At 41.3% G+C, this 16057-nt stretch overlaps 1 protein-coding gene across 1 annotated transcript in view; it reads left to right on the plus strand.

Annotated features, from left to right (window-relative positions):
- Nucleotides 1–16057, plus strand: part of LOC109867802 (leucine-rich repeat-containing protein 4C) — a 96156-nt gene that overhangs the window by 60797 nt on the left and 19302 nt on the right. Inside the window, exon 2 of the mRNA XM_020457102.2 lies at nucleotides 3211–3283. The gene's annotated coding sequence lies outside the window, so the exon portion shown is untranslated. The remainder of the gene's footprint in view (nucleotides 1–3210; nucleotides 3284–16057) is intronic.

The following is a 16057-nucleotide window of genomic DNA, read 5'->3' on the forward strand; positions in this document are numbered from 1 at the left end:
GTCAACCTCCTGGTGCCTTCATAAAGATATTTGAAGTATGTGTGATGAACAGCTATTCAGTTACAAGTCTTTCAAATGTTTCATCGACATTTGTTGTCTCGACACAAAATGTTGTCTGGTCTTCAGACATTGTCCTAACAGCGGGGCATCCAGACATTCTTTATTAGCTGGATTGCACACACAGCAGGCTATTCCCTCCCTTCATTTTATCTATTTCTCCCAATGTCTTCATTCTTCTCTCCACTCCAAACACATCTCCATCTACGTGTACTATTGTCTCTCTTTCTCTATACATCTCTTTCTTCCTTTTCTGTCTCTCTTTCAATTTCATCCCCCTCTCCCCTTCCTCCCTCCCTCTCTCTTGTTACTTGGTGGTGTGGTCAGTGTGTGTGTGCGCTGGCCTGGTGAGAGAGCTGGTCCAGACACAGATGGATTTACCATTAGGTGATGATTAACAGGAGGACCGGCCCAGGTGATTTCAGCATTCACAGCCCCTCCGGGACCTCCTGTTCCTGGCCAGGGTGGCCTCACCTTCACCCTTCACCACCCCAGCCTCGACCCCCCCACCACAAGCCTTAATTATAGAAGCAGCTGTGTTGCCCATTAATTGGGCCTGACAACACTTCTTGGTCATTTCCACGGGGTGATGGAGGGTGACCTGTGGGTCAGATGGTGATAGGGCGGCCAGAGGAGTAGAAGGAGCGCAGATTGCTGACATCACTTGATTTGTTGGACTTCTACTCCTGGAGCGATACACCTTATGTCCATGAGTTCAGGAGAGATAGAGAGAGGGAAAGATACGAGCATGGTATATGTTAGCCCTACTGCTGTAGTGGGGAGGTGGTAGCGTACAAGCATAAGTCTCTGGAGACTTGGAGGAGGTATTGCAATCTCTAGGTTTATTGGGTTGAAATTGAGGTTGCAAATTGTGTGGAAAATTACTTCAAGGGTTGGTGAATTCAGAGGTTATTATCAGTAGACCAAAAAAACACCAGTAAATTGTTGTGCTTATCCCATACATAGGACCCATCATTTGATATAATCGGTTAGAGTGCCATTCACCCATATGGAAAGGTAGAACACATTTCACAGAAACATACAGAAATCAAAGTGAAATGGTTTGAATACAATTTCAGGACTTTAGTGTTAGGATTTTTTATTAATGTTGAGAGATGTCTTGACAACTATTCAAAATATATGCTGCTGTTCTTTCCATTCATTCTCCTCCTCGGAGCATCAGCTGCAATAACCTGACCTCTCTCCATCTTGTGGCTGAGCTGAAATAGACAGCATGTACTCTATACTGTTCTTCTAGCATTAACTATATATAGTTCAAACAGTGAACGCATATCAATGAACTGTAGGTTGCATCTCCCCATCCTTCCATGGTAGGACCCAGACACAGAGGAGGCTTCTCCAGCCTTGGTACTCTTCTCTCTCTGACATAATGTTTGAATATGTATTTTCCTCTGTCCTCATTAGAGAGAACAAATTCCCGTTATGAGACAATGACTCTAGATCCACAGTTGGAAATGTGATGATGCAGTGTTTTGTCAAAGTAGGAGGTGTGTGTGTGTGTGTGTGTGTGTGTGTGTGTGTGTGTGTGTGTGTGTGTGTGTGTGTGTGTGTGTGTGTGTGTGTGCGTGTGCGTGTTTGTTTTATGAAGATATCATTGTTGATGAGGATGAGGATGATGATGATTAGTGTGGCAATGCTCATATCCATCATCTCCGTCATCTTCTTTGTTAGTATAATTAGTCACTCTCAGTTGAATATATGCTTTGCGGCATCAGCTAGCTCCAGAGAGAAAAAGAGGGAGAGAGCGAGAGATGCACTGGTTTGGGCCCTCAGGGAGTGTATTGTGTGATGTGTGATGAGTTCATTGTTGTACACACAAACACTCACAAACACTCGTTCTCTCTCGATACTATTTCTCAAACACACACACACACCCATGCACGCACACACAAACACACACAAACACACACAGACAAAGTCACACACACAGAGACACATTTGGATGCTCTGGGCTTACGCAAGGCTTTAATGCCATTAGCTGCGTGCGCCTGCAAATAATGCAACAATATTGTGGAACAGCGCCCACTGGGCCGCAGCATGGATGAGATAGAGAGAAAGCGAGAAAACCCTGACAAGGGATCTCAATAGTCTACAGAGACTTCCTCTCCATGTCTCCTGCCTTCATCTGCTCTGAGGGGAAGGAAATGTACAGGTGAAAGCAAGTGCTGGATAGGGATCAACCATATTACTGTCACCTGTTCTTTGTTTCAGTACAGAACAGTGCAGATGAAGGTGAGGGGACGAGGAGAGAAGTCCACTGTAAACCCAGTCTGAAAATAAGGCCAGCGGTCCGGAAAGGCCTCTACTTTTATGTTCCTGAGGATCAAACACTCCCTTATTAACACTCGTCCCTTTGCATTAATGGATGGAAGGATGAGGGGCTTTATCAGTGTTTTTTTACTCCTCTATCATTTATTCAGTGAGTGGATCCTCTATTTCCTCTCCTCAGTCTATGGTTAGATGTGTACTGTCCGCTGTCCCTGGGGTATGTGGAGCAGCCCACCCCCCACTGAGTAGAAAGTCTTCTTTTTGGCCCAGCTGGACGTTCGCTCCTCCAGTTATGTAACGCTTGGTTCCTCAAAAGCATCGAAACCTGCCTCAGCAGAGCCGAAAGGGAGAGGAGGGGGCAGGGGATAAAGCCAGGAATGTAGAGAGATATTTTTGGAGAAGAAAGGGGTTTGGGGAGGTATGAGTTATTTTTTTGTCATGTGGGTGGATAAGATTTTTATGGTTTCCACATGGTTAATGAAAACAGGTTCAGTCTGCCAACGTAGTCTCCAGCGATACTCGATATAGGCCTAGCCAGAATTCTGTGTCAGTAATGTATTTTTAAAGGTCTATAGCTGGAGTGGGATGTACTAATAAGAGTCTCTGTGATTCCATGCCTATCCGGTAGAACATTTCCTTTCGCTAAGCCCTTGCTTTGGCGGTACTACACTCGCCCCGCTTCAACAAAGACCTTGGCACCCTCTACGCAGTACCAATGCACTCCGCTAGCCACAGTTGCCAAGTGAGGATCCCACAAAACCAAGTGTCATCCAAGCAGCTTGGCTTGTCATTGTAAACACAGCCATTATTTTCTCTTTTTTTAAGTATTCATAATGAGTAATTTTTCCTCTCTTCTCCTTTCAGGGTGAGCCAGCAGCCGAAAGCGAGCAAACGTGAGGATGGCCAGAAACCACGGAGACTGTAAATAAATTGGCAGGTGAGAGCAGAACAAGAGGCAAAAGAAGAGAAAGAGACAACCAGGGGCTACAGGCTAATCCTGGATTAGCCGCAGGGCCTGACTCCGCCCAGTCTGATGGGGAGGGGCGGAGCATGGGATTTAGTGACAGGGACATGACTCCTCATTGGCCTGAAGGGAGGTCCAAAGAGACCTGGGTTTCGGGGTGGCCTTTGACAGGCCGTGGTGTCCTATCACAATAGAAATTGATATCTCAGTTCCAATAATCTTCCTTTATGCAGTTCCAGGAAACAACAAAGCATACAGTAGTACCAAAGATGCGCTAATTCCTTAGTCATTGTGGAAGTATGATTATGTAACTAAAAAAAAGTATCAAGTTCAAGTATTTGACTCTCGCTTACTAAGTTAGCCCCTTGATATTTACTCTCCTTAGCGCTTTGATAGCAATATTAAATGATCTTAATTCTCTGTGTTGTCCCCTATGCAGTGGTGATTTAAGCATGTAAAGCTTGGTGGGGCAAACCGCATGCCAGCAAAGCCACGACACAACATAACACTAAGAATACATTAATTGCACTATAGCGGTGACAAACGGTGCCCACAAACTGTTAGGGCCTAAATAAAGCTGTCCCAACAGCAGAGCTTTCTTTTCAGAACCATGGAGTGAATCCTTACCACCGCTACATCTGGCTATCAGTGGAGACTTGTCTGGCAGCGAAACAGTTCATTAAGCCTAATTTATTGCCTTTAAAAAAACATAGCTGATATGGCTGACTTGCTTAACCCTTGTGTTGTCTTAAGGGTCAAAACCCCCCACTATGTTTAACAGCAGAGAAATCCCCCTAAATGATATTTTTTCAACTTGAAATTTGATGACTTTTCCTAGAGTGACCCCAACATTAGAAAAGTGAAACATTGCCTTTGTTCATATTTCCATGAAAGCTGTACACCACCAGGGTACAAAGATTGTCTTAGAGTCATTATACAATGATTTACACACCACAAAAAACACAAAGACACACACACACACACAATGAGAAAATGAGATGATGTGTGCTACTAATTGAACTCAGCCAGCAGTTCCTGAAGAGGAAGATCACCATGGTTGGCACAGTTAGAAAGAACAAGCCTGAGCTACACCCCTGCACCCCTCGCAACAAGGGGGAGAGAGGCCTTCTCATCAAAGTTTGCCTTCACCCCTGCCACCACTCTAGTTTCTTACCTCCCAAAAACGAACAATAATGTGGTCTTCCTGAGCACACTGCATAAAACAGCTAAGATCAATGATCGTGAGGACAGGAAGCCAGCCATCATCCTGGACTACAACCACAAGAGAGGACAACCTGGACAAGATGATGAGAACTTACAGCTGCAGGAGGATGACTGCCCGCTGGCCCCTGGTCATCTTCCATAACATCATTGATGTGTCCTCATACAATGCCTTTGTGATATGGAACAAGATAAACCCTACCAGGATGCTTGATAAGTGGAACAAGTGCCTTTACCTCCTGGAGCAGCAGGGAAGGGCACTTGTAACCTCACATATTCAAAGAAGGGAGCGCCTCCCCCACACAGCAGCCTCTGCAGCGCTTGTGAAAGCTGTTCAGGGGGCTGAATCTTGTCCTGATCCACCTGAGGCTGCAGCTGGGGCAGGCACGAGGAAGAGATGCCAATTCTGCCCCCCAAAGAAGGAATGGAAAACAAATACTCTGTGCTGCACATGAGAGAAATACATCTGCAAAGTCCATGCACACACACTTGCATACTGTCTTACATGTGCTAATTAGAGTTGATTGATTTATATTTTCCCATTTTTGTTTTGTATCTATTACCTTATTTTATTATTTTTTATTCATGTTGTTTATATACCTTGTGGGTGGGGGCAATGGTTACAAAAATGGGAGAAGACTAGTATTTTGTAGTTGAATTCATCATTGCACAGTATATAAGAATATATCTCTATGTTGCCAAAAAAGTTCAAGACTGTTATTGTTTCCCTTCAAATAAATGCATTCAAAACTACGTTCTGCTACTTTCTTATGCTATACAATTGCAAGTTCTTGCAAAAAATATATGTTTACAGCTATGCAGTACCTTTAGCAATAATAATAATAATAAACCTCTACTTTAGCAAAGAAAACAATTATGACAGGTGTGTTGTAATTAAAAAGAGTGGTGTCCACTGATTAAATGCAGTCTTTCTGCATTGTGAAGAGGGAAAACCCAGATATTCACAAAGTTTGTGATGAATGACAGGTTATCTTTTCATGCAAAATAGATTTGGGGTTTAAAATTCAATTAAGTTGCTTTATTTTAGGGGTTTAGTGAAAGCGGGTTATTTTTTACACTTAGGACAAGGGGCATATACAGCATGTTAAGACTACACAGGGGTTAAACAAATGTGGTTTCTACGTTCAAATGAGATGTACAAATTACGGCATAAGGGGACGACGAGTGGATAAAAGGCAATCCGTAATTTAGAATAAGACATTAATGAGCGAGCTAGGACGGACGTAGTCAATATAACTATTAGTTCAGCACTTTTGAAATGTACAGTGACAGAATTCAGAACATGGGGCATTTTTACAGCATTCTCCCTGTACACCAAGTCAGAACCGTAGGATAAATAAAGGAGGCATATAAAGCAGACACCGAAAGCTCTTACAATATTTAATGATTACATTCTTTAAAACAGGCTATAAGGCTACATGTGTACCACCTAGTCAGAACAGTAGGCTAAGTTATGTGGGGGAAAGGGACCAAATTATTAGGGTGAGGCACATGGGCTACTAACAGCTTACTACACAACATACACTTAGTATTACTTTCTTAGCTACAGTATTCATATCTCCCTGGTAAATTACATCATTTATGCAGAAGCATACAAGCCATTTTTGAACTCACCTTGTTGTGCTGTGCTCACTTGAACAGGAAGGTGGTGGTCCTTCTTGTGGCAAATTTTGTAATCAAACTTTGCCATCAAAGGTTGGCAATCACTGGATTCGTGGTGCTTTCAAGACAACTGGGGACTTGGAAAAAAAATTAAGTGAATTATGACGGCAGTGATCTTCAGGTCCAAATGAGTGACAGAACTCTGAGCCAATCATGGCGCCACTCGGGAACATTGAATGTAAGCAACTCCAGTGTATATTTTGCCTTGTGTTTTAGATTATTGTCTTGCTGAAAGGTAAATTCATCTCCCAGCGTCTGGTGGGAAGCTGAACCAGGTTCTCCTCCAGAATTTGCCTGTGCTTTGCGCCATTCCATTTATTTTGTATCCTGAACAACTCCCCAGTCCTTAACTATTACAAGCATACCCATAACATGATGCAGCAAAATGTGGAAAAAGTTAAGGGGTGTGAACACTTTCTGAAGGCACTGCACATGCTTATAAAAATGTATCTAACTGATGGGGTACCCATGCTACATTCCATGCCAAAATGAACTGGTTGATTGAAGTTCCAACAACAAGATGCAGTTTTAAAAGAATTGTGTCCCATCTATTTTTCGATTAGGCTACTTCGCAATCTGCTAGCGCCATTTAGAATTGGTTAGCCTAGGGCTACACTATAACCCCCCTAAACATAGATTCGTTACACACTCAAAATATGCAAAAACATTGGTTCGATGAAGACAAAGATAATGTTTTCTTCAGAATCATTAAGCCTAGGCCTACTCACCAAACAGATGTTGTGGCAGTAGTTCATCACCATGCAGTTTTCGATATGGAATTGTCCATTTAGAAAATTCCAAATAACAGGCAGAATAAACTAAATTGAAAATATTCTGTTCCATTTTATTCTGTTATATTGCCTTGTGATTTTTGACTGTGATAAGGGCTCTGTAAATATGTATACTGTCTGCTAAATTAGCAAAACAAGGCTATGCCATTGCACAGCCATAGGGTTCTTACAATCAAGCACAACTGCTAAGGTTACCGCATTTTGAAAGATTTTTTTCTATGACATAATATCACCAGGTGATATTGTAGTTTCAATAAATACATATTTTAAGTGAATATTCACTGAGTGTACAAAACATTAGGAACACCTTCCTAATAGAGGTGCACCCCCTTTTGCACTCTGAACAGCCTCAATTTGTTGTGGCATGGACTCTACAAGGTGTCGAAAGAATTCCACAGGGTTGCTGGCCTTTATTGACTCTGATGCTTTCCACAGTAGTGTCAATGTTAAGTTAAGGTAAGCCTAAATAAGTTCAGGAGTAAAACATGTGCTTAACTCTTGAAGCTAGGGGGCACTATTTTTATGTTTGGAAAAATAGCATTCCCAAAGTAAAACACTCTAAAGTTTCCAAAACTGTCAAAATATTGTCTGTGAGTATAACAGAACTGATATTGCAGGTAATCAAACCAGGAAGTGGCTTCTATTTTGAAAACTCCATGTTCCATAGCCTCCCTGTGATCCATTTAAAGGGATTTCAACCAGATTCCTTTTCCTATAGCTTCCTCAAGGTGTCAACAGTCTTCAGATATAGTTTCAGGCTTTTATTTTGAAAAATGAGCCAGGAAGATAACATGTGGTCACTTGAGTTTGCTCACGCAACAGAGTTTGGACATCTATTGCTTTTCTCTAGATATAAGATATTTGCGGTTGATATATTATCGATTATATATTTTAAAAACAACCTGAGGATTGATTATAAAAAACGTTTGCATTGTTTCTGGGGACATAAGAAATTTCATGGACTCTGTGTGCAATAATATTGTTTACCATGTTTTTTTTATGACTACCTCACCTTTATACCCTACATATACAATTATAGTCCCTTGGTCGAGCAGTGAATTTCAAACAGATTCAACCACAAAGACCATGGAGGTTTTCCGTTGCCTCGTAAAGAGGGGCACCTGTAATTAAAGGAGACATTGAATATCCCTTTGAGCGTGATGAAGTTATTAATTACACTTTGGATTGTGTATCAATGCACCCAGTCACTACAAAGATAAAGGCATATTTCCTAAAGGAAGGAAATCGGTCAGGGATTTCACCATGACGCCAATGCTGACTTTAAAACAGTTACAGAGTTTAATGGCTGTGATAGGAGAAATCTGAGGATGGATCAACAACATTGTAGTTACTCCACAATATTAGCCTTAATGACAGAGGGAAAAGACGGACAACTGTACAAAAAATACATATTCCAAAACATGCATCCTCTTTGCAATATAGCACTAAAGTACAACTGAAAACCTTGTGTGAAATGTGGCTAATCAACTTAATGTCCATAATACAAAGTGTTATGTTTTGGGCAAATCCAACAACACTTCATTGAGTACCACTCTTCATATTTTCACTGTTTCAAGCATGGTGGTGGCTGCATCATTTTATGCTTATGCTTGTCATTGTCAAGGACTAGGGAGTTGTTTTTATACATGAAAATAAGAGCTAAGCACAGGAAAAATCCTAGAGGAAAACCTGGTCTTCTTTCCATCAAACACTGGCAGAGAAATTCACCTTTCAGTCGTGCAGTTACCTAAAACACAAGGCCAAATCTACACTGGAGTTCCTTAACAAGATGACATTGAATGTTCCTTAGTGGACTAGTTACAGTTGTGACTTAAAATCGCCTTGAAAATGTATGGCAAGACTTGAAAATGTCTGTCTAGCAGTGATCAACAACCAACTTGACAGAGCTTGAAGAATGTAAATAATAACAATGTGAAAATATTGTACAATCCAGGTGGCAAGGCTCTTAGAGAATTACCCAGAAACACTCACAGCTGTAATCGCTGCCAAATGGGATCCTAACATGTTTTAACTTAAGGGTGTGAATATTTATGTAAATTAGATATTTGTCTATTTGATTTTCAATACATGTTAAAAAGATATATGTTATTGTTTTCACTTTGTCATTATGGGGCATTGTGTGTAGATGGGTGAGAAAAAAACATATATTTAACTTCTTGATGCACCCATCCTGTTACCGGGATCATTTTCGTCAACATCCGCTGAATTGGAGAGCGCCAAATTCAAATTAAATTACTAAAGCTATTTAGTTTTCTTGAAATCACAAGTGCAATATAGCAAAACACAGGTTAGCTTGTTGTTAATCCACCTGGCGTGTCAGATTTCAAAAAAGCTTTTAGGCGAAAGCATATCAAGCGTTTATGTAAGGACACCTTTCTCAGCAGACAAAACATTGCAAACAGATGGCAGCCAAGTAGATTGGTCACGAACGTCAGAAAAGCAATAAAATGAATCGCTTATCTTTGATGATCTTCAGATGTTTGCACTCAGGAGACTCCCAGTTACACAATAAATGTTCCTTTTGTTCAATAAAGATTATTTTATATCCAAATACCTCCATTTGGTTGGCGTGTTATGTTCAGAAATCCACAGGTTTGAGCGGTCACAATCGAGCAGACGGAAATTCCAAATAGTATCCGTAAAGTTCGTAGAAACATGTAAAATGTTTTTTATAATCAATCCTCAGGTTGTTTTTACAATATATAATCGATAATATTTCAACCGGGACTGTAGCTTCTCCAATAGGAGAGAAGGAGAAAATGTCTGCTCCAAGCTGTTGCGCATGCAAAACGCTGCTGGCACCCAGCCATCCAATGACTCGATGTGATCTTTCTCTCTCATTTTTCTAAATAAAAGCCTGAAACTATGTCTAAAGACTGTTCATACCATGGGGAAGCCATAGGAAATGGAATCTGGATGATATCCCTTTAAATGGAGCGAAGGCAGGCAATGGAACACAGAGCTTTCAGGAAAAACAGCACTTCCGGGTTGAATTTTCCACAGGTTTTCACCTGCAATATCAGTTCTGTTATACTCACAGACAGTATTTTGACAGTTTTGGAAACGTTAGAGTGTTTTCTATCCTAATCTGACAATTATATGCATATTCTAGATTCTGGGCCTGCGAAATAGGCAGTTTCATTTGGGTATGTTTTTCATCGAAACATCAAAATACTGCCCCCTACACTCACTTCAGGCTGTACCACAACAAAATGTGGAATATGTCAAGGGGTATTAATACTTTTTGAAGGCACTGTATATTAGGAATTGTTCTGCACCTTTTGCATATAGATACATGTCTAGATAAATGCGCACATATTTTTTCTGGCCTGTGTTTCATTCAAATATTCAAATTAAATAGAATTTATTGTGGTGGAACCTATTAAAAAAGTGGTGTTCTGTTCATAAATATGAATTCCCCCTGTGAAGAAATGTTTAAATGTTTAATAAAAAAACATATTTTATTTTTGCACCCCCACTTTCAGACAAAGTCATGCGACCCCGCGTATGAGTATCTGTTTGTCTGTGTGCTCGTTGTGTGTGTTACTGATGGGCTAAAAGCAGAATCACCAGGAGCTCTTGTGTGTACTGAAAATGACGGGGCATGAGAGAGAGCTCCTGGAGCTCAATTAGCTGTTATTAACTAGATATAGGCAGTCTATTGTGGGAATGACACTCCTCCATCCATAGGCTTGGTGTCTGGATTGCTCAGTTGACTCTGTCTCTTCCTCCATTCTTTGGCATGTGTATTGTAGCTCAGTCAGCATGAGTCATTAAGCTCCCCGATGCAGTGTTCCACACAAGCACTTCAAGATGAAAGCTACATAAATAAATACACCTCTGGTTTATATGCTGAAACAGAAATGCAACGGGTTGTTACTGTACCGTGCTTATCCAATTGTATTTGAAACGAAAATCCAAACTCATAACACACCTTTGATTATAGTTACCCCATTCACAGAAACCAAATGGGTCACAAAGGTTATTCAACACAACACTTCCTCCGTTCTTCACCAAACACCTGGGTTGGTTAGTTGTTGCCCTCGCTGGTAGCCTTTAGCAGACAGCAGTTCCCTGGGAGCTGCCTCTGTCTCTCTCTCTTCCTGGTCCAGCAGCTGTTGTGTCTGTGGCACGTCTTCCATCACACAGACCAGAGGCTGCTGCTGCTGCTCTAGCCTGCAACCTGGCGGCCCAGGGTTGTGACCTCTAGATGGCCGGGTCAGACTTTATGTTGTGCATGGTCACCCTGTCCTCTGCCAGACACCCAGGTTGACAGGACTAATGTGGACAGAGAGAGAGAGGTGTTTCTGACTGCCTCACATAGCCATGAAATGACAGCATAATGTTTAGAGGCCATTTTCTAACCACAGTCACTCGGAATCCTTAACAGGATGAAGCATCACAGAATGGGAGGTACACACACACACACGAACACACAGCATGAGCAAATGCAGACTCACACAAACGCAAACATAGACAGACTCACAAAGGAACACACACACACACACAGGACACAGACTTGGGGATTTTATCCATGCCTATGTGATAGAGCTATTTGGACATTGATTGTGAAAGAAAACATGTAGGGAGATTGATCTAGACCGATACACATCTCCTGAGTTGTGCCCTCCCTTCCCTCTCCTCAGCCTGAGATGATCGATAAAGCACCTGGGTGTCAGATGCTGCTTAATTGTGGAAATAAATCAGTGACATTAAAGGACAACAGACTACAACAACAGACCTCTCCATTGGTCAGTGAAGAAATTGGTCAGGAATTCAGTGAGGTATACACAATAGCAATGACAAAGAAAATCTGTGTATGTGAAAGAAAGGGAGGTATTGACAGAGGGTATGTGTATGTCAGTGTATATGTGTGTGTGATGTGGGTTTGAATGAATGAGCCTGTGTGTTTGCAGAATGTAAACTTACCTTGACACAATGCTCTGTGCCTTCTGTCTGTTTGTACGTTTGTGTGCCGGTGTGTGTCTATATCCGTATCTATTCATGAGTGTGTGTGTGTGTGTGTGTGTGTGCCTGCGTGCGTGCGTGCGTGTTTGTGTGCATGTGCATGATGCTGTGGTCGTACATGGGTTACAGGGCCAACAGTCTAAATGAGCTCTCTGCCCGAAACTCGTGTCTAAAGAGGCCAATCGGAATTACTGCGCCTCATTTGTCATGAAAATGTGTTGCTCCGGGGTCATTCCCCGACTGGGGGATCGGACGATTGCTCCAGCTCTGTGGCTGGCTCGGCGTTGTAGACGTAGCCCGTGGATATGATCCCAGCTCATTTGTATAGTGAATGGGCTGCCCTGCAGACACGTTACATGGTTATTTTCATGCTCCGATGGCCACATCGTCGTCCCTGACACTGGCTGGATGTAGACCGATGGTCAGTGTTGACTCACAAATGAGCCACTGCCAGCCACCCAAGTGGCAGAAATTGAGACATATCATACATATCGAAATAGCGTCAAATAAAAGTGTGCGGTGAGAATCTGAGTCGTGTGTGGTTGTATATGAATGTATCAGGTGCTTCACAGTAGATGTCTAGTACCTTAAATAATGGTTGTTCAAATTAGCATAATCAAAATGCATGATTATATGTTGCTTCTATATAACATATACTCACTCAGGTGTTTATAGAAGAACCATGTAAGAGTTCATTTAGAACCATCGCAAGGTACTGTATCTCTCAAGGGCTTACAAATCCTTACAAATCACAAGGCTCGTTTATGTAACACATAACCTTGATATGTTGCTTAGGTGTACTTTCTTTTCTTATTTTGATAGAAGCATGCTATACATGCAGTATAAGATTCAATGGGTATAGCTACAGTGCATTTGAAAAGTATTCAGACCCCTTTACTTTTTCCACATTTTCTTATGTTACAATCTTATTCTAAAATGGCATTTCCTCATCAATCTACACACAATACCCGTAATGACAAAGTGAAAACAGGTTTTTATAAATGTTTGCACATGCATAAACCCCCCCCAGAAATATCACATTTACATAAATATTCAGACACTTTGCGATAAGACTCAAAATGGAGCTCAGGTGAATCCTGTTTCCATTGATCATCCTTGAGATGTTTCTACAACTTGATTGGAATCCCCCTGTGGTAAATTCAATTGATTTCACATGATTTGTAAAGGCACACACTTGTCTATATAAGGTCCCACAGTTGACAGTGCATGTCAGAGCAAAATCCAAGCCATGAGAAAGAAGGAATTGTCCGTAGAGCGCCAATACAGGATTGTGTTCAGGCACAGATCTGTGGAAGGGTACGAAAACATTTCGGCAGCATTGAAGGTCCCCAAGAACACAGTGGCTTCCATCATTCTTAAATTGAAGTAGTTTGGAACCACCAAGACTCTTCCTAGAGTTGGCCACCTGGCCAAACTGAGCAATAGGGGAGAAGGTCCTTTGTCACGGAGGTGATGAAGCACCAGATTGTCACTCTGAAAGAACTCCAGAGATCCTCTGTGGAGATGGGAGAACCTTCAAGAAGGACAACCATCTCTGCAGCACTCCACCAATCAGGCCTTTATGGTAGAGTGGCCAGATGGAGGCCACTCCTCAGTAAAAGGCACATGATAGCCCACTTGGAGTTTGCCAAAAGGCATCTAAAGATTCTCAGACCATGAGAAACAAGATTGAACTCTTTGGCCTGAATGCCAAGCGTCACGACTGGAGGAACCTGGTACCATCCCTATGGTGAAGCATGGAGGTAGCAGCATAATGCTTTGGGGATGTTTTTCAGCGTCAGGGACTGGGAGACCAGTCAGGATCGAGAGATGAACGGTGTGAAGTGCAGAGTGATCCTTGATGAAAACCTGCTCCACAGCGCTCAGGACCTCAGACTGGGGAAAAGGTTCACATTCCAACAGGACAATGACCATAAGCACACAGCCAAGGCAATGCAGGAGTGGCTTCGGGACAAGTCTCTGAATGTCCTGCAGTCAGAGCCCGGACTTGAACCCGATCAAACATCTTTGGAGAGTCCTGAAAATAGCTGTGTAGAGACGCTCCCCTTTCAACCTGACAGAGCTTGAGAGGATCTGCAGAGAATAATGGGAGAAACTCCCCAAATATACAGTGAGGGAAAAAAGTATTTGATCCCCTGCTGATTTTGTACGTTTGTACGACAAAATCCCTCCTGAAATGTGTGCAAACCTGGTGGCAAACTACAAGAAACGTCTGACCTCTATGATTGCCAACAAGGGTTTTGCCACCAAGTACTAAGTCGTGTTTTGCAGAGAGGTCAAATACTTATTTCCCTCATTAAAATCAAATCAAGTTATAACATTTTTGACATGCATTTTTCTGGATATTTTTGTTGTTATTCTGTCTCTCACTGTTCAAATAAACCTACCATTAAAATTATAGACTGATCATTTATTTGTCCGTGGACAAACATACAAAATCATCAGGGGATCAAATACTTTTTTCCCTCACTGTAGGTGTGCCAAGCTTGTAGCGTCATACCCAAGAAGACTCTAGGCTGTAATTGCTGCCAAAGCAGCAGTCTGAATACTTATGTGAATGTGATATTTATGTTTATTTTTATATATTTGCAAAAATTTCTAAAAAACTGTTTTTGCTTTTTCATTATGTGGTATTGTGTGTAGATTAATAAGGAAGGCTGTAACGTAACAAAATGTGTAAGAAGTCAAGGGGTCTGAATACTTTCTGAATGCACTGTATATTTCAATAATTTAAATGAAAATTGCACAGCAGAAACTATTACAGTACAGAATGTGTTTTAAAGTTAAAATAATGTTCTCCCCTTTATTCCCTCAGATATGATTCAGTAACTGGCACCTGTTATGATATACTGTGCTTGACCACTGGACTATGCATTTCATCCTGATGAACTTTTAATCCAGTTCTGTGTGGATGAATAGATGAGATGTGACCCCAGTTCACATTATGTATGTAGTTAATTTCTCTGTATGTGTCATTTATTTCTCTGTCCCATTTCCCCTCCCCTCCATCCTCTCTATCTCTACCAGTTTAAGGAAGAGAACTCTAATCCAAAATGTTGAAATCCCACAAAACACTGACTGAGTTTTATTTATCAAAAATGTGTTTTCATATTTGTTTCTCACTAGATGTACGTTTTGACGAGTCCTGTTGCATTTATTTATTCATTAATTTGTTTAGTCTTTCATGCATGGTGTTTTCCAATTATCCTCCATTAGCTTATTCTTCCCAAACTACACTGAACAACCTCAATTCAGCAGGGCATGCACTCTACAAGGTGTCGAAAGCATTCCACAGGGATGCTGGCTCAAGTTGACTCCAATGCTTTCCACAGTGTGAGGTTGACCATTCTTAATACACAAGGGAAACTGTTGAGCGTGAAAAGCCTAGCAGAGTTGCAGTTCACCCTCTGAATGGCACACATGCACAATCCATGTCTCAATTTTCTCAAGGCTTAAAAAGTATTATTTAACCTGTCTCCTCATCTTCATCTAAACGGATTGAAGTGGATTTAACAAGTGACATCAATAAGGGATCATAGCTTTCACCTGGATTCACCTGGTCTGTCTATGCCATGGAAAGAACAGGTGTTCTTAATGTTTTGTATACAGTCTATTTCTCCAACAACTTAAAAAAACAAGTTAGAGTTATGTGACTTAAAGCTTAGTCTGTCACTTAAAGTGTCATATTTCCTTCAATATAATACTTTAATAAATTGTATTAAAATTGCTTTTTAAATTTTAACTGTAATTTTGTGCCAGAAAAGCTTGCGTTGTGATAGACTGTCTGTCTCTACAGAAGCTTGTACAGATAATACAGAAAACAGTTATTTCATTGTAAAGACTAAAAAGAAGATTGCATTTTGAAATGTGATTTTGATCCATCAACCAAACCCTTCAATCTCCTACTCATTGTGGACATCTGAATCAGAGAGGTGTTGGGGGCTGCCTTAATCGGCATCCACGTCAAGCAGTTGTTGTTGGGGGTTAACTGCCTTGCTCAAGGGCAAAACTGCAGATATGTTCCACCCTGCCAGCTCAGGGT

The sequence above is a fragment of the Oncorhynchus kisutch genome, linkage group LG22 (assembly GCF_002021735.2).
Source record: "Oncorhynchus kisutch isolate 150728-3 linkage group LG22, Okis_V2, whole genome shotgun sequence".
NCBI lineage: Eukaryota > Metazoa > Chordata > Actinopteri > Salmoniformes > Salmonidae > Oncorhynchus > Oncorhynchus kisutch.